Source organism: Vombatus ursinus, unplaced genomic scaffold (genome assembly GCF_900497805.2).
Source record: "Vombatus ursinus unplaced genomic scaffold, bare-nosed wombat genome assembly UNPS02005659.1, whole genome shotgun sequence".
Taxonomy (NCBI): domain Eukaryota; kingdom Metazoa; phylum Chordata; class Mammalia; order Diprotodontia; family Vombatidae; genus Vombatus; species Vombatus ursinus.
The window spans coordinates 24,675,202-24,698,195 of record NW_020945437.1 but is presented as its reverse complement, the minus strand read 5'-3'; the positions used below and the strand labels follow the sequence as shown (position 1 = coordinate 24,698,195).

At 40.3% G+C, this 22,994-nt stretch overlaps 1 protein-coding gene across 4 annotated transcripts in view; it reads right to left on the bottom strand.

The window, feature by feature from the left end:
- The window catches only part of FAM168A (family with sequence similarity 168 member A), a 185,583-nt gene that overhangs the window by 107,159 nt on the left and 55,430 nt on the right, over positions 1-22,994 (bottom strand). Inside the window, exon 1 of one of the 4 annotated variants that reach the window (XM_027848110.1) lies at positions 16,387-16,463. The exons of the other annotated variants lie outside the window; for them this stretch is intronic. The gene's annotated coding sequence lies outside the window, so the exon portion shown is untranslated. Of the gene's footprint in view, positions 1-16,386; positions 16,464-22,994 lie in introns of those variants that run through there. 4 annotated transcript variants of the gene reach the window in all.

Genomic DNA, 22,994 nt, shown 5'->3' with positions numbered 1-22,994 from the left:
ATTAACCAATGGACCTAGATCAGTGGTTCCCAAAGAATGGCCTGTGGAACCGTGGAGATCCCTGAGACATTTTCAGGGAATCTGAAAGGTCAAAACTATTTCCATAATGATACTAAGATGTTATGTATTAAGACACTCTTCTCTTTTCCAACAACATATGTGTAAAAAGGCTGGATTTTCTTCATATACTTCAACCAAAATACCACAGCACAACAGAACAAATGCAGATGTAGATAATGAGAATCCTGCTGTCTTCAATTAAGTCAGACATTAAAGAGATTTGCAAAGAAATGTAAAATAATGACATTTCTTACCAAATATTTTTTGTTTTGGAAAACAGTTATTTTTCACACACAAAAAAAGTTATGTTAACATTGTAATGGGTAATTGTAATATTATTATTTTGAAATGAATAACTAAATATTTTTAAAATTTATCACTTTTCATTTTTAATACACCAAATATAAATAGCTGTAACCCCCATAAACAAAAACTCTCTGGGGTCCTCAATCATTTTTAAGAGTGTAAAAGGAGGGGGCAGCTAGGTGGCGAAGTGGATAGAGCACTGGCCCTGAAGTCAGGAGGACCTGAGTTCAAATCTGGCCTCAGACCAAACACTTGACACTTACCAGCTGTGTGACCCTGGGCAAGTCACTTAACCCCAACTACCCCCCCCCCAAAAAAAAGAGTGTAAAGGGATCCTAAGTCCAAAAAGTTTGACAACTAATGGCCTTCATCCCAGGATTTAGAGGTATAAGGGAACCTCAGAGATCATCTAGATTCAGCCTCCCATTTTACAGAGGATAAAATGAGGCCCAGAAAAGGAAAGTGACTTTCTCAAGGTCTTATAGCTAGTAATTGTCAGATATGAGAACTAAACCCAGGTCCCCTGACTCCAAATTAAACGTTCTTCCCAATACACCATTTTGTTGTGGTTGTTCAGTCGTTTCAGTAACATCTGACTCTTTGTGGCCCCTTTTGGGGTTTTCTTGACAAAGATACAGAGTTAAGTGATTTGCCCAGAGTCACACAGCTAGTAAGAGTATGAGGCTGGATTTGAAGCCAGGAAGAGGAGTCTTCCTGACTGCAGGCCTGGGCCTCCATTCCCTAGCCTACCTATCGCTAAACTCCCTCCTAGCTTTAACATTTTATGAAGATAAAACCAGAAGTAGATCTTAAAATCTGAAGAAAGATGATGGCTATGTCTAGAAACAAAAACAGCTGGTGACAAACCCAAAATAGGCATTCTACAAGGAAATAGTGGGAAAAGGTTAACAGGTGAGTCCTGGGGCATCTGAGCTGAGCCCTGCAGGCCCATAGAAAAGCTAAAGCTAAAGCCAAGGCTACTATGCCCTCTGGCCTCGATTTCACAAGAGGAAAGGGCAGGCAGTCAAAACTCAAAGCAAGCTGGTAACTGGAAGAGATGGAGACAGAGATTGTTAACAATGAAGAAAGTCACATTTCCAGTATTCATTTTTTTTTAAGATTTCATTTCCCTCTTAAAGTCTCAAAATGTCAGCGCTGGTAGGGTGCATGAAATACAGAACATAAGAAGTCAGGCCTAGAAGGAAATTTAGACCATAGAATGTTAAATTGAAAGGGACCTTGGAACATAAATGTCAGGGCTTTAAAACATAGAACTGTCAGATTTGGAACAGATCTTATAATAATACAAGTATTTATTAAGTACTTCTTATATACAAAGCACTGTTCGAGGAACTAACACATATACAAAATTTAGATAACCTACTATTCCTGTCCTCAGGATCGAAAGTCTAAGGAGGGATATAACACCAACAAATAGGTATAATACACACTACACCTAAGGACAGAGAATTACAAAACAAACTACAATGGGGGGGGTGAAGGACTGGAATAAGGAAGGGAGGGGACAGCATTTATGAAGTGCCCACTATGTGCCAACCATTGTGCTAAGCATTTTATAAATATTATCTCATTTGTCCCTCACAACAACCCTGGGAGATAGGTGCTATTATTATCCCCATTTTACAGATCAAGAAACTAAGGCTGATAGCGGTGAAGTGATTGTCCAGGATCACACAGCTAGTAAGTGTCTGAGGCCACATTTGAACTCAGGTCTTACTGACTTCAGCCCCAGCTCTCTATCCATTGTATCACCTAACAGCCTAGAAAACAGTAGTAAGAGCATGAATCAAGGATGGCATCCTGAAGGAGGTAATATGAGTAGTGCATTAAAGAACAATTAGGCACTAATGCGTTGCTGGTGGAGCTGTGAAATGCTCCAACCATTTTAGAGAGCAATTTGGAACTATGCCCAAAGGGCTATAAAAACGTGCACACCCTTTAACCCAGCAATAGCACTTCTAGGGCTATATCCTAAAGAGATCACACAAATGGGAAAAAGACCCACACGTACAAAAATATTCATAGCAGCTCTATTTGTGGTGGCAAAGAATTAGAAATTGAGAGGATGCCCACCAATTGGGGAATGGATGAGCAAGTTGTGGTATATGAATGTGATGGAATACTATTGTGCTATAAGAAATGATGAACAGGCTGACTTCAGAAAAACTTGGAAAGACTTGTATGGTCTGATGCTGAGTGAAGTGAGCAGAACCAAGAGAACGTTGTACACAGTAACAGCCACATTGTATGATGACTAATACTGATAAACTTAACCCTTCCTGGCAATACAAGGATCTAAGACATCTCCAGAGGCCTTGCGATGGAAAATGTTATCCACATCCAAAGAAAGAACTATAGAGGTTGAATTGCTATTTTTTTTCCTCTTCTGTTGAGTTTTGTTTCCTCTTTCTGATGGTTCCTCCTATTGGTTTTAATTTTTACTCACAACATCACTAATGTGAAAATATGTTTAATATGAATATAAATGTATAACCTATATCAGACTGTGCGCCATCTTGGAGAGGGCGGTGAGGAGGAAGGGGGAGAAACATTTTAAACCATATGGAAGTGATTATTGATAGATCAAAATAAATCAATAAAAAAAGAATAATTTTGAAAGACTTAAGAGCTCTGATCAATGCAACAATCGTCCATGACTCCAGAGGACTACTGAGGAATCAGCTACACCCACAGCTCCAGAAAGAGGGAAGATGGGCTCCCAGTATAGAATGAAACATTAATACAAGGAAATGGCAAATTGCAGCTTTGTTATGCTTGATTATGTTTAATTCATTATAAGGATTGTGATATCATACTGTGGAGGGGGGTGGCAAGGAGAAATTCAGAGGGAAGAAGAAACCAGAATATCAGGACTGGAAAGGGCCATCAATAGAGACCATCAATATGAACTACAAATTTTATAAAACTCCACATCTTGAGGTTTCTATCTCCACAATATCTCCAGCAAGTGTTTATGTATCAACAACATTACTCCCACCCTAATTCAGGCCCTCTTCACCTTTTGCAGCACTATTGCAAAAAGCCTCCTATTTTTCAAGCCTCTCCTGATAAGACACCAAAATTATTTTATTAAAGCTCAGATCTAAGGGGCAGCTAGTTGGTGCAGTGGATTAGAGCATCAGCCCTGAAGTCAGAAGGACCCAAGTTCAAATTCGGCCTCAGACCAAACATTTGCCACTTACTAGCTGTGTGACCCTGGGCAAGTCACTTAACCCCAATTGCCTAAAAAAAAGAAAAGAAAAAAGCTCAGATCCAATTGTGTATCTTTCCCTCCCACTCCCAACAAACTCCTCATGGATCAAATAAAAAAAGTCCCGTTTAGAATGTAAACCTTTTCACAAACTGCACCTGTCCTACCTTTCCATTCTTATTCATTCATTGCTCCCCTTTACACTCTGCAAGGCAAACATACTGGCTCTTCCACACACACAATTCCATCTCCTATCTCGGTGTCTTTGTACTGACTACCTTCCAGTCCTGGAATGCACTCCCTCCTCCTCATCAGAATATCAGAATATATGCCTCAGAATATCTACCTTCCTTCAAGACCCGGCTCAAGTGCCAGGTAGTGGAAGGCTTTGAATGCCTGACAGAGGAGTCTGAAATTTCCTCAACAGGCAAAAAGAAGCCCTTCCTGATCCTCACCCCCTTACTAGTGCCTTCCCCTTCATAACCATTTTGTATTCATTTGGAATATACATGTATACCTGTTGTCTTTTCCATTAGAATGCAAGCACCTTGATGGCAGAGACATCTGTACCTGCATCCTCAGCACTTGGTACATAGTAAGGTCTTAACAGATGCTTGTTGGCTGAGTAGAACACTAAGGCCCAGAGAGGAGAAATCTAGTCATGGGATTAAGCTAGAGCTCATACTGGGGCTTCTTAACTACTGCAGCAATAAATATATTGTTCTTTGAGCCCTTGATCTGTACAGAATATTGGAGGAGGGGGGAGGCAGTGAAAAGGGAACCTCGGAGCTAGAACTCCTTTTCTTACAATCAGAGACAGCTTTCAGGCACCTCCTTTGTCCCTGGGAAGGAGGAGTTGGCCAAATCTGGCAGAGCTTTCCTGTTTGATGGGTACGCTGGAGGATACTTTGGGCCACGAGCTTGGGCACTAATCCAAGAAGGACTTTACTGTGATGAAACTGAAGAGGAAAAAAAAAGCAGAGGGAGAAAGGAGGAGGGGGACGGGCAGGGCAGGCAGCAAGTAAAATCCATGCCTGGCAGGCACAACCATTGAGAAGGCTATCTAGATGCATTGGAATAGAAAGGCCAGAGGGCAATTTAAGGAGAAGGCTCAGGATTCCTCAAGAACTGCCCGTACAATAGGAAGTTCAATGGCACAGAGAGCTGGAAATCAAAGCAGGAGGATGGGAATGGATGCTAGAATGACCTTCCTCTCCTCTACACCTCTCCCTCTCCTGTGGCTGAAGTCTATGCTTTCAGCTGTTATGTAGGAAATCTCACCAAGTACAAACTGAAGAACACAGGTTGCCACTTGCACCCTCGAAAGCTTCAACTCAGTTGGGCAGCTAGGTGGCACAGTAAATAGAGCACCAGCCCTGGAGTCAGGAGGACCTGAGTTCAAATCTGGCCTCCAACACATGATAGTCACTAGTTGTGTGACCCTGGGCAAGTCACTTAACCCCTTGCCTGGCCCCCCAAAAAAAATCTTCAACTCAGAAACCAAATAAGAAAGTACTTGGGAATGTTAATCCACTTTTTCACTGACACAATGAAGAAGGGAGGGGAGCCCCAGGGAGCTCTTGCTCACTGGGCAAAGTTCTCAACTCAGTGTGACCTTCTGCCTCTGACCTCAAACAGCATTTTATCTGCACCTCTCTAATGTATGTATTGTGTAATATTATATAAGACACTGGAAAAGGAAGCTGGCTAATCAAATAGAGTAAGAGTCAAGAGATACACAGCCTAAGCACTACACAGATAGCTCCTATTTTTTTTTAACCCAGGACTCCATTCACAAGGTAGGTCCTCTATAGAGGATTAATGAAAGGACAGGATTTGAACAGGGTTAAGAATGGTGTGGGTTAGAGCTGTGAATGGAGAGGGAGCACTCACAATGACAGGATCACAAACAGAGAATAGAAAATTACAGTTATCTGTGTTGGTATCTTCTTAAAGCCAGCTGGACTGTGAGCTAGGGGAAGGGCCCTGTCTTATCTAAACTTTATATATCCTCCAGCACCCAACGTAGGATTTTATACAATGTAGGACCGTAATAAATATATAATGGATGAATGAAGGCAGCCTCTTCACTGGATTCCCCAGCTTCGATGTCTTCCACTCCATCGTCTCTGTACACAGAGTCAGATTCACCTTTTGATAGCAGTCTCTAAATACGTCACTCCCTCACTCAGAAACGTGCTATTATTCCCCACAACATGGGGAAGAAAATTCAGTCTCCTCAACACGGCATGTGAGGCCCTCCATGACCACGCCTCAACTCCTTCTCTTGGTCATTAAGCAAGAAATATGGGGCAGCTAAATGAGTGCTAAATTCGACTCAGGAAAGAATTGGGTTTGAATTCTACTTCTTACAAGTTGTATGGGCAAGTCTCTTGATTTCTCTGATATTCAGTTTCTTAATCTATAAAACAAGGATGCCTCCTATAGTACTGATTCAGGACAGAGATGACATGATATTCTATATACAAAATTAATATTCTTAAAACAAAAACCTAACCAAATCACTCCTCTATTCAAAAATTTCTTAGATTTGAGATTGTCATTGAAAGCCCTCTCTCAGGTATGGGGAACTTGCGGCCTTAAGGCTCCAGGTTCCCCACCCCTGACTATAATCTGTGTCCCCCATACATTTCCATTCTTATTTCACATTACTACCCTGCACACATTTTCCATTCCAATCAAACTGGACTACTAGCCCATTCCCCATTCACAACATTCCATCTTTCACCTCTACAGCTTTATGAGTGCTAGAATATGAAAACTCCTCATGTCTGGCATTTAGAAGTCCCAACTTTTTCAAAGCACAGCTTAGATGCCATCTCTTCCACGGCTTTTTCTGATCCCCACACCCAGCCCCTTCAAGTTGTTAGTGTTTGCTCCCTTCTGAAATTATTTTATATGTACTTTGTGTTTATTTATTCATACTATATCCTCCTGATAGAATGTAAGCTCTTTGAGGGTAGGGGCTATATTGCTTTTGTTTCTATACTCCTAGAACCTTGTGGCTAAGCATTTAATAAATGTTTGCTGAACTGAATTACATGTCCTAGAGAACAGAGGCCTCCTGTGGGTCACACTGGTCTGGTACAGGCTGCTGGAGGTTGAGGTTCAGCGAGAACTAGCCCTGTGTTAGCTGAACCACCAGCAAATGCATGGCTGAGCATGAAAATTGGCTGCCAGACTCTCTGAGGCACATCTTTACCCACCAGCAGAGGGAGGAGTGTGTCTGGGCAGGGAAAGAGAGATCATAGAGATGCCTATGGAATCTACAGGTGATGTACTGAGAGCAGGCATTTATCAATACAAGCAAGGTAGAAACACCAGAAAGAAATGCATTATACATCAAGAAGAAGTAAATTATACATCAAAAAATAGAGGCACAGCCTCCAGCCAGGCTTTTGTGTTGTACACACCGTGGGACGCTGCTATCAACAGTGAAGGAAAACCAAACTCCACAAGCTGGCTCCCGTCTCTGTCTTCTCACAGGCTGGCTGTGGCCCATGCCTGGAATGGACTCACTGATTCCTGCCTTCCTTTCAGGGCTCAGTTCTGGAACCATCTCTTGGGAGAACCCTTTACTCTTTCTCCCAGTTGTTCATTCTTTCTGCTTCCTCATTGTATGTACTCGTCTGCAGATATGCTGTATCCTGTCTGTCTTTCCCTGCCTACCCCCCTCCCCATATAATTTCCTTGAGGACGGGAGCTGTTTTATATGTGGCTCTATATATCCAGTACCTAGAGTAGTGCCTGGCATACAGAAGGTGCTTAATAAATGTTTGAGAATTGGATTTTGATCCTTCCTTCCCATCTAATCCCAGCTATGGTCAAGGTGCAAGTGTTTCTTAGGACTAACTGCCTAGCATGCCTAGTGAGTGTGAATTGCTTGACAAATGTTTAGTTTGGCAAATGTTCCTTGAGAATAGGGACTGGGTCTTATTTTTTTTTAAATCATCTCAGCCCAGAGCATAGATACTCAAGCACACATCCTGATTTATCTTTAAGTTATATATAGTACTCTGTTCTCACAGTACTCAGAGGTCTAGACCTCTCCAAACAGGAAAGGGCCTCGGAACACAGCCTATCACTGCTGCATGGTAAGGAGAAATGGGCTATATTATAATATGATGAGGCAGACTTAGAACTGGCTGATGGTCAGACCCAAAATTGTCCTTGGCGGTTTAGTGGTTTAACGTCAATTTAGAAAGAGGTCTCTGGGGGAATGAACTGAGGATCAGCTGACCATATACTATTTAACATTTTTACCAACAATCTGGATAAAGGCATAAAGGGTATGGTTATTAAATGTGAAGGTAACAAAGAACTTAGAGTGATAAATAAGATGTTGGATTATAGTTAGGATCCAAAAAGATCTCATCATTCTAGAACATTGGGAGGAATCTGCAATTAAACTTAAGATAGAGAAAGATAAAGTCTTTTATTTGGATTCAAAATATCCACCTTCCAGGTACAAAGGTGGGCATGGTACAGCTGGATGACAGTTTGTCTCTGAAAGAACTGGGGGGGGGGGTGGAAACAATGTTAGTGAGCCACCAACTCAGCGGGAGTCAGTAGTGTGACGTGACAGGCAAGAAGGCTCCCACAGTCGTAGGCAGCATTAAAAGAAGTGCAGGGTCCTAGAGTATTCTCTGGAATACTAGAAGGGTTGTCCTAAGAGGGAGTTCCTGATCAAACCACATGTAAAATACCCTGTTAATTCTGAATGCCACCTTTGGGGAAGGACATTGATAAGCTAAAGACTGTCCAAAGGAGGGCAACTAGGAAGATGAGTAGCTCAAGTTCTATGAGCATCTGTGGGAGGAACTGGGGCTACATTAACAATGAGGAGACTTAGGGGGGACTTGATAGCTGTCTTCAGGTATTTGAAGGGATATCTCGTGGAAGAGAGATGAAGCATACTCTGCATAGCTTCAGAAGGCAGAACTAGGAACAATGGGTGGAAGTTGCTCAGAGATACAGTCTTGCTTGATATAAGGAAAACTCCCCAACAGTTGGATCCTTTTGCTGTTTGGTCTTCCCAGCCTGACATCAAAAAGTGGGGGAAGAAAAGAGGAGACACAGAGGCAAAGAGGTCCCAAAGCCCAGGTAATGGATGTAGGGGCCAGACTACCTTGAAAGCCTTCTTTGTTGCTCATTTAAATGTTTATCATGCTGTGATTCTTCACAGCAAAGAATACTGTGCCAGGACATAAGTCTTAGAGTGACCAAGCTAGTGGAATTTCGGGATCCAGAAAGTAGTGCCACCCCACCCCTCTCACCACTAAAGGTCTTCAAGCAAGCCTAGATGATAAGCCTAGGTAAATTTCATAGGATACCAATATTCATGTATGGGTTGAAGTAAATTATTTCTGAGATCCTCTCCAATTCTGAGACTGTGCCTCTGGAAGGAACTTTGGAACGCAGAATATAAAATATCAGAACTAAGGGACCTTATAACACAAAATGTCAAAATTGGGTGGTCCCCGGGAACACAGAACATAAAAGGTTAGAACTGGAAGGGACTTCTGTCCTCTGCCCTCTTCTGTCTATATTTTCTTACAAACAGAGTAAAAGACTTGAAGTCAGGAAGATCTGGCTTCAAATCCTGCCTCTGACACTTGTAGCTTTGTGTGACCATGGATCAAAATCTCTCTGAGCTTATCTCCTTATATAAAAAATGGAAGTGATAATGCCCATAGTACTTATATCGTTGTGAGCCTTAAATGAAATATATATGTATATTTGTATACATATGCACATGGAAAGTGCTTTGTAAACTGTAAGCATCATATATTAACTTTTATCTTTATCATTTTTATCTAATTTATTCCCAAGGTTTCATTCTAACCTTTAAGCAAGTAATCCCCAACTTTTTCCCTCTGACTGTATCTCCAACTGCTTGCCAGACACTTACCTTTTAATGTCCTACTAGTACCACAAACTCAACATATCCCAACTCAATGAAAAACCCACCCTAAAACCCACCCTTCCCCCAAACAGCTAGTTTCTGCTGACAGCACCACTGTCCTCCCAGTCACCCAAGTCTGAAACCTTAGAATCATCTTTCTACTCTTCCCTTCTCCAACCCCACACATTCTATCAGATGCCAATTCCTGTTGATTCTACATGAATAATACCATTTGTGCCTGACACCTCTCCATTTGGAGTGCCACCACACAGCTCAGGCTTTTATCTCTAGCCTAGATTACTGTAATAGTCTCCTAACTCACCTCCTGACCAACAATCCTTCCCTCATCCAAAACATCCTTCAAGTAAATGGCAATCTGATCTTCCTAACTGACAGGTCTGAATCTCTCACTCCCCTGCTCCAAAACCTGCAGTGTCTCCTCACTGCATAGAGGAGGAAATACAAAGTCCTTAGAGTTAGCTATTTAAAACTTTCTAGAATGTGGCTCACACCAACCTCCCCACATTTCTTTCACATCACTCCTTCAGGCTATATTCCAGCAAAACTGTATTATATTGTTCCCCAATGTGGAAACTCCCTTCTCAAACTTTCCTACAGTGCTGTGTCTAAACCTCTTCCTTGCCCCTGTCACCCTTTATGGTGCTTATTAATGCATGTATCACAAAACCCATATTGGACTGAAAGCTTGTTGAGGACATACGGTGTTTTCCATCTCTGTATTCCCAGCACACGTTCCGAGCACACAGTCCTGTCCATGATATAATAAATGTTTGTTTAATAAATGTTTCATAATAGATCTTTGTTTAAGAGATGTTAACACAGTTTTCAGGTTGGAAGGAACTTTAGAGGCATCTAGTTCACCTACCACCACCAGCAATGCAGGAACCCCCTCCATAAAGAGCTTCTCTGACAAGTCAGATGGTGCCTTGGGTAAAGCACCAGACATAGACTCAGGAAGACTTGAGTTCAAATCAGGACTTAGGCACTCAGTAGCTGTGTGATTATGGGCAAGTTATGTAACTTGTTTGACTCAATTTCCCAATCTGTAAAATTGGGATAATAATAGCATTCTAGGGTAGTTGTTAGGATAAAATGAGATATTTATAAAACACTTTATAAACCTTAAAGTGCTATATAAACACTAGCTTCTATTTTTATTATTATTATTATTAAAAGTTTACTTCTTCCTCTCGAGATAATCAATACCATTGAGGGTTAGCTCTGATTGTTAGGAATTTTTATGTTCAGCTAAACTTTGCCTCTCTATGATTTTTCCTTACTGCCCCTAGTTCAACGGCCAAGAAGAATACAACTAATCCCTTTCCATATGACAATCTTTCAGAAACATAAACACAGCTATCATGTCTCTGCTAAGTTTTCTTTTGTCCAGACCAACCACATCCCCTTCCTTCAATAGCTTCTCACAGAGCGGGGTCTGTAGACCTTTCATCATCCTGGTTGTTCCCCTCTTGACGAATTCCAGCTTGTCAACATCTCTCCTAAGTAAGCAAACCCTGTGGTGCTTCCAGTGAACTGTGCAAAGGCTGCATTCAGAGGGGGCTGCTTTGAATGCCTCTTTGCCCATACAGTTCCACAGAGTTCCATCTTTCCCTGCTGCTGGCCTCCTGCCAAACATCTTTAATACAGGTGGGGAAGCAGCTGACAGCTTTCAATAATAGGAAAGCATTCTTTCCACCTCCTCCTGCCAGAACTATAAGCCCCACGTCTTGCTGTCCTACAGGGTTGTCTTCTTCCAACAGCTGCTTTCCACAGAAATGGCCATTTCTGTCCCACAAGGAAGGCAGTTTTCTTCTGGAGCAGCTAGCTGGTTTGGAGTTTGTTCATTCTGCCTCTAAGTTTGTTTGCCTAGTTGGCAGGAGAGAAGGAGAAAAGGGAAGAACATGAACTCTGAAGACACAGGAAAGAGACAAGATTATACCAAAATACCAAAAGGGGAAAAAACATGGCAAAGGGCAGGAACTACTCCATGCAAGTTCTAGTCCACTTCCATCACTACTTAACTGTCAGACAATTCCTTCAGTTTCCTCTATTGTACAATGAGGTTCTATATGGTCTGTAAGATCATTTCCATCTTTCTTTTTTCTATTTTGCAACTCCCATCTATTATTCCTGGTTCTGTCCTCTGAAGTCAAGAACAAAAAAATCTAACCCATCTTTCACATAAAGTCCCTGAAATACCTGAAAGTAACCATCATATCCTTACTCTTTTTTTTTGGCCAATTTAAACATCCCTAGTTCCTTCAAATAACCATCATATGGAATGAACCACAGAGTCTTCACCACCCTGGTTTCTCTATCCTTCAGATGCTACCAACCTCATATGCCTGTCCTCCTCAAATGCTGAACCCAGAACAACCCACATGCAGTCCAATCGAGGCAGACTGCAGCTAGAGTAGCACTACTTTCATTATGGGAACTATATTATGGGAACTCAAGATCTCACTTATTTGAAGGCATAGGTGGCATCCTTACCAGATTTTTAGACTGCACAAAGCTTGGATGGATGGCTAACACAGGTTAAAATTTGGAATAAAAAGAAAATCTTGGCAAGCTAGAACATTGGACTGAATCTAATGGGATGAAAGCCAATATGAATAAATATAAAGTCTTACACTTGGGTCCAAAAATTGACTTCACAAGTACAAGATAGGATACAGTTTATTTAGTAGTTTATCTAGAAAAAAAGATCTGGGGGGTTTGTAGGACCCCAAGCTCAATGAGTCAACAGTAGGCTATAGAGGCCATGGAAGTGTTTACCATGTGCAAAGCTCTGTGGCGTTAGATTAAGAAAGGGATAGCTTTCTCTCAATAAGGAATAAAGAGATGGTGATAGTAGCACTCCACTCCCCCCTGGTTAGACTGTTTCTTGAGTATTATGTTCAGTTGTGCCACCATATTTCACTAAAGACAATGATAAAGCTGAACACTGCCTAGAGGAAAATAACCAGGATGATGCCTTAAGTTCATATTATATGAGGATCTATTTGAAGAAGCCAGAAATATTTAACTCAAAGAAGAAAAGACTTGGGGAAAGACGGCATGATTTTGTTATTCAGTCATTTCAGTTGTCTGACTCTTCATGACCCCATTTGGAGTTTTCCTGGCAGAGATACTGGACTGGTTTGCCATTTCTTTCTCCACCTCATTTGACAGATGAGGAAACTGAGGCAAAAAGAGTTAAGTGACTTGCCCAGAGTCACACAGCTAGGAAGTATCTGAGGCCAGATTTGAACTCAGGAAGATGAATCCTCCTGACTCCAGGCCCAGCACTCTATTCACTGTGCCCCCTCTGGAGAGCATGATAGCTGTGTTCAGATATCTATCATGTGGAAAAGGGATAGACTTGTTCCGTTTGGGTCCAGGGAACAGAAGCAACAGCAATGGATGAAAGTCATAGTGAGGTAAATTTAGGCTTAACATCAGGAGAAAAACTTCCTAAAAATTAGATCTGTCCATAAGTAGAATGCAAACACTTCAGGAAGTAGTAAGCTCTCCCTCCTGGGAAATCTTCAAGCAGTGGGTACATGACCACATGTCACATACGATGTAGTACGTATTTCTAGTGAAGGGTTGGACTAGAGGGCCACTGAGGTCCACACAGACTAAAAAAGTCTGGGGTTCTCTGATCTCGTGCTGGTGAAATTGATTTTTCTTAATCTCAGTGTAAAATTTTATACTTAAAGCTAGGTGGAGCAGTAGAGCGGCAGGCCTGAAGTCGAAAGACTCATCTTCCCGAGTTCAAATCTGGCCTCGGACACTTACTAGCTGGGTGACCTGGGCAAGTCACTGAACTCTGTTTCATTTTCCTCATCTGTCAAATGATCTGGAGAAGGAAATGGCAAACCATTCTGATATCTGCCAAGAAAACCCCAAATGGGGTCATGAAGAGTCGAACGTGACTGAAATGACTAAACAACAATTAAATTTTATTTATTAGGATTTATCTTATTAGATATTCTAGTCTATTATAATCTTTTTTGATCCTCATTCTGTCATCTAAATAATAGCTACTCAGGAAAATCGCTGAGCCTCTCTTGGTCTCCATTTCCTCTTCTATAAGAAGGTTGGACTAGATCAACGATTCTTAACCTTTCTTGGTGCCATAGACCCCCTTTGGCAGTCAGTCTGATGAAGCCTATGGAGCCCTTCTCAGAATATTTTAAATGCATAAAATAAAATACACAGAATTCTGAAAGGAACCAATTATATTGAAATAAAGGTATAACTTTTCCCCATTCAAGTTTAGGGATCCCTTGGAATATACCCACAGACCCCTTGGCACCCCAAATTGAGAACCCCAAAACTAGATGGCCTTTAAGATCCCTTCTAGCTCTAAATCCATAATCCTAAAGCCAGCTACAAATCTGACAAGCATGGCCCCATGGATCAAATGAGATATTATCTTTACAATGCTCAACACAGTGCCTGGCACACAATGGAAGATTAACAAATGCATATTCCCTTTTCTCCCTTCCCTTCTTCTATGTCTTTATACAAATCATTGATCAAAATATTTAAACAGCACAAAATCAAGCAGATCCCTTGGGCACTCTCTTGGATACCACCTTCCAAGTCAACATTGAACCATTAATGACTAACTACTCTTTGGGTTTCACTATTCAACCAGTTCCAAATCTACCTGACAGTACTTAGCTCACATCTGCCTGTTCATAAGAAGAACAACTGTTCTACTAAAACTGTTTTACTAAAATCAATACTTTCCAGATCGACCAGTCTAATAATGGTCAAAAAATAAAACGAGGTTAGTCTGACAATGACCTGTTTTCTCTGATGTCATGCTGGTCCTCTGGGATCATCATTCCAGAAATTCACTAACCACTCCAAGGGGGGTTCTAACTCTTTTTTTGTGTCATGGACCTCACAAGCAACCTGGCAAGAATGTTTTAATGTATAAAATACAAAGGATTAAAAAGGAAATCAATTATACTGAAATACCACTATCGGAATATTTAAAAACAAATTCACAAATCCTACACTATCTTCTGTCAGCAAAAATTTAAGTCAAACTTTGTGGCCTCTAGTTTGTAGATTTCAATCACTTAAAAACCAAGACACTTTGCACATTCCCAGTCCTGCAGGAGCTCTCTTGTTCTCCATAATCTCCACAACATCACACCTGCCAGTTCTTTCAGAACCGGGGATGTATAGTTCATCCAGGCCTGAAGACTTCAATTCATCAAGGGCAGCAAGATGTTCTCTTCTAATGCTCTCCCTATTTATCTTAGCAGTCAATTCTTTATTAGCTGTTTTTGTTTAGTACTTTCTAATCCAAAAGAGAATGCTCCTTGACAGTAAAATAAGGAAAAATAAGAAATTCCACTTTCTCCCTATTGTCTGTACCTGTCATCTCATCCAGCTGGAGCACAGTCCTCTCCTTTCCCTGGGCCTTCTTTTTTCTACCACACAGCTTTAAAAAGCCATTTCTTGTTGTTGCTCCTACATTTTCTCATCAGGCTCAACAAATTCAGAGCTTTTAGCAATACTAATGCAATTATCCCAGGGCCATGCTACCACTGTGTATTTATCTTTTGTTATCTCTGTTGTGTCTTTTATTCCCCATCAGTCATTTTCAATTGTGTCTGACTCTTTGTGATCCCATTTGGGGTTTTCTTGCCAAAGATACTGGAGTGGATTGCCACTCCAGATGAGGAAACTGAGGCAAACAGGGTTAAGTGACTTACCTAGGGTCACACAATTAGTAAGTATCTGAAGCCAGATCTGAACTCAGGAAGATGAGTCTTCCTGACCCAGACCCAGCGCTCTATCTACTGCACCATCTAGCTGCACTCTGTCTTGTATACACCTTTAAAATTTTAATTAATTAAGTTCCTTGTGCATCTATACCAGTCTCTTTATATAATCCTCCACTTTTCTTCCTCCTTGGAATTGTTGCTTTGTTTTTATAATTTTGTTTTGATAGCTTCTCATACATTCTGGACTGACTTTTCCTATTGAATTTTAAGCCATAAGTTTCTAGCTATCCTTTCTCCAAACACTTTAAAATCTACTTTTTTAAAGTCCAGGAGGCATTAATTCAAACTATACCTGGCTTTCTTCTTCTAGAGGCAGCTGGTGGTGCAGGAGACCGAGCACTGGACCTGGAGTCAAATCCAGCCTAAGATACTTTTATCTAGCCTCAGATATTTACTAGCTGTGTGACTTTGGGCAAGTTATTTAATTGCTATATGCCTCAGTTTCCTCAACTGTAAAATTAGGATAATAATAGCACCTACCTCACAGGTTTGTTGTCAGGATCAAATGAGATATTTGTAAAAAACTGCTTAGCACAATGCCTGGCACATAGTAGGTGCTATATAAATACTTATTCTCCCATTTCTTTGCTAGCAGCACTTGCCAAAGCTTATACTCTCCTTTGAAAACCCAGAATCATCAACATATATTTTGTTGAATTTATTAGTTAATAAGCATTTACTAAGCACCTACTATGTGCCAGACACTCTGCTAAGCACTAGGGATACAAACAGAATCATAAGGCAGCCCCTCCCCTCCAAGAGCTCACAAACTAAGGGGCGGGGGGAGACCACAAACAAATACGTACAAACAAGACAAATACAGGATAAGTGGGAAATAATTAACAGAGGCAAGGCACTAGAATTGAGAGATTGGTTTGAATGTCAAAATTTTACAATTTTTACAAAGCACTTTCACAATCCCTGTTGAGGATTATTGAAACAGATGACCAGTCTCATTTTACAAAGACACAAACTGAGGTCCTTAGAGGTAAAAGGACTTGCCCAAGGTCATGCAGTGAGTAAGCCAGGACTAGTAAAGTACCAACCTAGGGCTGTTGCAGAATGAAAAGGAGGTCCACCATTCACACAGACACTATAAGATTAGACGTTCAAGATACTCTGAAAAATAAGAGGAAAAATAATAAAAAAGACCTTGCATTTGATCCTCCCAGCAACATGACAATAAATGGAAAGAGGACTTGATATGGAATTGAAGGCGCCTGGTAAACCCAGCACTACTACTTATGATTTGTGAACCTTGAGCTTACTAGGCCCTATGCTATAAAATCTGTAAAATAAAGGGATGGTTGAAATAGATGGTCTCTAATATCTTCCAACTCTAACTGAATGATCTTCCTATCCTCAGGACATAGGTAGGGCAGGTGCTATCATGCCCATTTCAAAAATGAGAAAACCAAGGGGGAGGAGGTTAAATCCTAGGTCTGTGTTCTATCCCTTGCCAACAGATGTCCTTTCCTTAAATGAACAGTGGAAAGTTCTTGGCTTTGTAAGTCATTTCTGAATTCAGAGTCTCAGGTAGGTACCATCATTCCAATTTAGCAGCAGCATAAACAAATTTATTCACACAGCTGGTACATTAAGCAAGTACAGGAATACTTCCAAGACAAAGGAACATGTGGTTTTGAGGCCTTCCCGCTAATTAATGTCTTAAGAATCTCTGGGCATAGAAAGCACAACAGCCATTCACCTATCTCATTAAAGGTTCATTTAGGAGATGAGATCATTCCGAAGTGTTTCACTGCCTTCTCAAGCCATCTCAGAATATTTTTCTGAAGCCTTGGTAATTAAACATGGGGGGTGAGCCCATCTGGAAAATAGGCCGCTGAGTCCAAGCAAATACACTATCCTTCTATCAATCTACAAAAGGCAGTATGACAACTTGCCCACACTGACAACTCCACCCCATACGGTAAGTAATGAATGCTAAGAGGTACTATTCCCAAATTATCTCATGCTAAAACAGAAATAGAACTGGGAGAGGGGAAATCACAAAGATTTGGGTCTATTAAGAGTTTTTCAATGATAAGAACTATCTAAAAGTGAATGGGGCTGACTGAATAGGCAATGGAGGGATTTAAGAAGACACTGAATAAACAGACATTGAGTGTCAGAGAGGCTATACTAGCATTTATATAGCACTTTAAGGTTTGCAAAGCACTTTACAAATATTATCTCATTTTACCCTCACAACAACCCTAGAGATGTGTGCTTTTCTTAGCCCCATTTTACAGATGAGGAATCTGAGGCAGACAGAGGTTAAGTGACTTATCCAAAGGTACAGAGCCAGTATCTGAGTCTCTGTTTGAACTCAGGTCTTCCCGACTCCAGATCTAGTGCTACCCAGATGTTATAGAGGGCATCCTTGTACCATAAGGAAATTTGGAAGAGATGCTAAGGTTGCCCTCCAAATGTGAGATTTTAGAATTCCCCAAGTCTAAGATTCCATGACTCAAGAGTTTATAATTTTAAGAGTCTTTTAGGAAACAGTATATTGAAAACCAGCAATTGGACTTGGGGTGAGGAGACATGAGTCTGAGTCCCATCTCTGACACTTTTTAACTATGTACATCTAGACAAGGATCTTTCCCTCATTTGTTTAATGGGAATATTAATCCTTGTACTTTCTACCCTATGGGGTTGTCATGAAGAAAGTAGTTTGTGCAAGTATGTTATCGTTACAGGTCTAGTATCTTGAAGCTCAGTATTTAGCAGCCCAAGATTTCAAAATTCTAAGAGTTTAATAATCTAAACTTGTTTCTCTTATGAAGTGTCCTAAGGATAATTCTTTTAACCTCAACATGAAAATTAATGGCAATCCAGGTTATAGACAGCCCTTCCATGAACAATTGCTAAATGAATCAACGTACAAAAGGTATTATGTGCATATTTGCCTAATTTCATCTACTTGTTTATTCAATCCCTATTCACGAACCCCTACTATGTGCAAGACATTGAGATGTATAACACAATCTAGAAAGGGGAATTTTTAAAAAGTATGAAGCTATGAGAGAAATGTATGTAAGGGGCATAAGCTAAGGACTACTAGAGTTTAGGGGAAAGATAAAGGAAAGGTGTCATGAAGAAATAGAAGTGGAAGACAGGTAACTCTGTACTCTGAACAAACACATTCAGCATCTTCAACATAACTTGAATGTAGGCCAGGAGTCCTCTTGGGTTCTGGAGAAGAGCAAAACTATGTTCAAGCACAATACTAAATAAAATCCTAACAATAATAGAGACAGCAAGGCCTGGTGAGCAGAGCAGAGGGCTGGGAGTCAGGAGGCTGGGCTCTAGCTTGTTCTGCTCTTTCCGCTCTCTGGTCCTCAGTTTCTTTCCCACTCTGCACAAGGAATGGGTTGAATCCCTTGTGGCTCTGCTGTTCTAGGACTCCACAATATTGTCGTATCTAATCTCATGACTACACATTTCCTTCTCAAAAGAGACTCTCTCGGTACTGAAAGGTATGACATGAAATGGTCTACAATACATACAACAGCACCTACCTCAGGCCAAATCCAGCAAGATCAGAGGATCACAGATTAGAGCTAGAGAGAACCTAGGAGACCATCTAGTCTAAACCCCTTGTTTTATAGCTGAGGAACCTGAGGCTCAGAAAGGTTAAATGGCATCCCACTCAGTGATAGAGGTACTATCTTAATGGGATAGAATCCCAAAAAAAGGCAGAAGATCTAGGGTTCAAATGTCAATTCTACCACTAACTAGCTGGGAGAATTTGGGAGAGTTCTTTGATCTACATAAGCTTTATTTTCCTTATACATAAAATGATTATAATAATCCTAGCCCTGCCTCCCTCACGGGACTGCTGTTAAGGATCCAGTAGGGCTACATATGTAAAAGTGTTTTATTACCTATAAAGTATTGCATATATGTTAGGAACTGTAATTAAGATTAGAGCAGCGTAAAGCAATGGCCTAGAAGAAATCCAGGAGCCATAAGTTTTTTTTATTACATATTTATTTTTAACATTTTTAAAAATTTTGAGTTCTTATTTCTCCCCTCCTCCCACTCATTGTGAAGGCAAGAAATGGGATATCATTATTTTCATGTTATCCATGTTACCAAAAAAAAAAAAAGCCAACAAAATAAAGAAAGTGAAAAAAAATTATGCTTCAATCTACACTCTCAGTTCTTTCTTTGGAGATGAATAGCATTTTTCATCATAAGTCCTTAAGAACTGTCTTAGATCATTGTATTGATCAGAATAACCAAGTCATTCACAGTTGATCATTGTGCAATATTGCTGTTACTGTGTACAATGTTCTCCTGGTTCTAATCACTTCACTTTGCATCAGTTCATAAGTCTTCTCAGGTGTTTCTAAAACCATCCTGCTTATCATTTCTTATAGTACAACTTGCTCAACCATTCCTCAATTGATGAGCATCCCCTCAGTTTTCAATTCTTTGCCACCACAAAAACAGCTGCTATAAATAGTTTTGCACATGTAAGTCCTTTCCCTTTTTCTTTAATCTCTTTGGGATACAGATCTAGTAGTGGTATTGGTGGGTCAAAGGGTATGCACAGTTTTATAGCCCTTTCGGCAAAGTTATAAATTGTTCTTCAGAATGGTTGGATCAGTTCACAACTCCACAAACAATGCATTACTATCCCAATTTTTCCACATCCCCTCCAACATTTGTCATTTTCCTTTTCTGTCAATCTGGTACGTGTGAGGTGGTACCTCAAAGTTGTTTTAATTTGCCTTTTTCTAATCAATAGTGATTTAGAGAATTTTTTCATATGGCTATAGATAGCTTTGATTTCTTTTTCTGAAAACTGCCTGTTCATATCCTTTGATCAAGCCACAAGTTCTGTAAGGTTCCCCCTGGTCTTAGCTGAATTTTTCAGCCACAGCAATTCTCAAAGATCATCTATACTAAGGTTACAGAGGGGTTTCGATCTGCACTCAGAGAAATGGCCCACTCTGACAAAATGACACCTTCTATCAAGTTTCACAAGAGTTTGGGTTCTATTTATGCCCTCCACATAATCTTCTCCTGTGCATTCTCTCTCACCCTTGGCAACATCCACACATTATATTTTCCTGTTCCCAGTAAATGTTATTAACTTGTTATATAGGTATGTTTATTATTTTGACATATGGAAAGGGGGATGACTTTGGAGAGGTCCAAGAATGCTCTAACTTTCCCCATTAAAAAGAATGGAAATGTTTTCATTACAAAGATCTTTGCCTTCCAGGTTGTTTTCTTAACACATTTTATCCAAATGGCAAAAACATATTATGTCCTGTAGGTAATGGGGAACAAGTGAAGATGCCTGAGTAGGGGCAGGTAACATCAACTCTGGAAATAAGGAAGATTATTTTTCACAGTGTGTTTAGAGCATTTCCTCAAGTTGAGACAAGGGCCTTACTCAAAAAAGGGGAGATAAGCCACCAAGACAGGAGAGGCAAATCATTCCCTACCTTAAAAGCACATCAGAACCAAGTGTCTGGTGTCTCATACAGATGTTCCAGGGGAAGCCACTCCCTCCCTAAACAGCTATGTGAATCCAAGTCTTTCAGATGCCAATTCAGGGCCCCAACAATTAAAATAAAAGATCTTTCCCTGTCTCCACCACGACCCACCCAATCAAACCCAATGCACTTCTAGCCTTGACCAAAATGAAGAAAGAAGAATTTTAATGATCTCTTCTGCTTCAAAGTTTACAAAGCACTTGCCACCAACCAACTTTCTGAGGTAAGTCATAAAAGTAGTACAGTCCTCATATAATGGATTAGAAAAGGACCTTCAGAGTGATGACTTGACCAGAGTCATATAAATAGTTTCTCCTCACACCAAGTCCAGGAATCTTTCAAAGCCAGGGCAATGGTGTTGCTGTTATTCATGACAATTCTATGGATCTTTAAGGATCAAGCACTTTCTTCTGACCTTTATGAGAAATAGGTGGTACCGACATACAAGGACTCCAGAGTCTGGTGCCACCTGACCTTCTCAGCCTTCTCTCATACTGTTCCATCCACATTCTCTACACCGCAACCAAACTGCACTATGAAAGATATGCCCCAAACAGCCCTCCATGTTCTCCAGATACATGCTTTTGTTCATGTTACTTCTGATGCTTGGAACATTCCCTTTTATCTTTCCTTCTCCTCTTCACCAACTGAATTCCTACCCATGCTTTAAAGTCAAACTCAAATGTCTTCTCCTCCAGGAAGCCTTCCCTGGTTCAGTCATTATACCCTTCTCTCCTTACAGAGTACTTTGCACCTCTCATGCATTTTTATGTATTACAGTATATTATAGTTATATATCTGTGTCATCTCTCTTACTAGAATCTGAACTCCATGAAGACAAGGATATTTTATTTAAATTCTATGTTTCCCACTGTACCTAGCATTCTGTACACAGCAGACACTTAACAAAAGTTTGTTTAATTGAAATTCCATTTACTGATAGTTTGTAAGACTGAATGACTTGCTCAAGTTCACTTAGCTAAGAAAAGTCAGAGATGTGGATCCCAAGTCTCTTGACTCCAAGTTGAACATTCTTTTCATTAACAACACTGCTTGTATGTTACCTACTGAGTAAAACTCCTGTGACCCAAACTACCAGAGAACAGTCTACCTGAACTCCACAAACAGAAGAGTCTTAGGGTACACAAATGTGGTGGATGAATGTTTGCTATTTTATTCTATTTCCGATACAATGGTAATCCTACCTACCTGGTGTATTTTCTCAACTTTCCCTTTAGAGGTGATAAGAAATTAGATATTCAACGATCATGCAAAAATGTGGACAGAGCACCCAGAGCATACCAGGCTAATGGACTTCTTGATTGGACTTCTTAACTTAGTCTGGGATTGTAAAGTGAACCTATAAAGTAAAGCCAGATTGCTCAGGCAGGCCAACAAGGAATGTTTTGGGATAAGACACACTATTCTCATCAATGGCCAAGCAAAAGCTGGACTCTCCAAGTCTAAGCAAAAGTAAAAGGAACCAAGCTAGACCCAGGAAATTGTAACCTATTAGAATATTCAGAAATTAAGTACTATCCAATTTTGTATTAGGTTAATTTCATCTTTTATAAACTTCTCATTACTTTACTTTGATGTACTCTTTCTAAATATGTATACGAGCAATCTGAATGAAAAACTCCAGGGGTCTTCTTCTTGATAGCTTAAAGTATCTGCTTCTACCAAAATGGTCCAGCTACCATGGCTCTCCCTTGTGCTGGCAGTAAGGGCATTAAGTTTGTTACAAGTGCAAACATAGCATATGCCCACCATCCTACTGCTTTACATAAATTAGGACGCTAGATAATTGATGACAAGAATCTTAATCAGATTAAACCTACCCTGCAAATAGTACATAGTTTAAGAAGACCACTAACTCAGTGACGATATAATGAGCTCACAGCTAATGCATGTTCTATGTTGGCAAGTTTATGTTGCTTAATTAATTATAACTATATTTTAGTTCTGGTTTTTTGTGTATTTATTTTTTGTGTCAACCAACTGACAAGCATTTATTAAGTGTTTACTATGTGCCAGGGACTGTGCTAAGTGATAAGGATACAAAAATAAAATATATAACCAAATCCATCTTATACATGAAGAAGTAGAACTTACCTCTGGGGTGTGAGGTTTGAGGG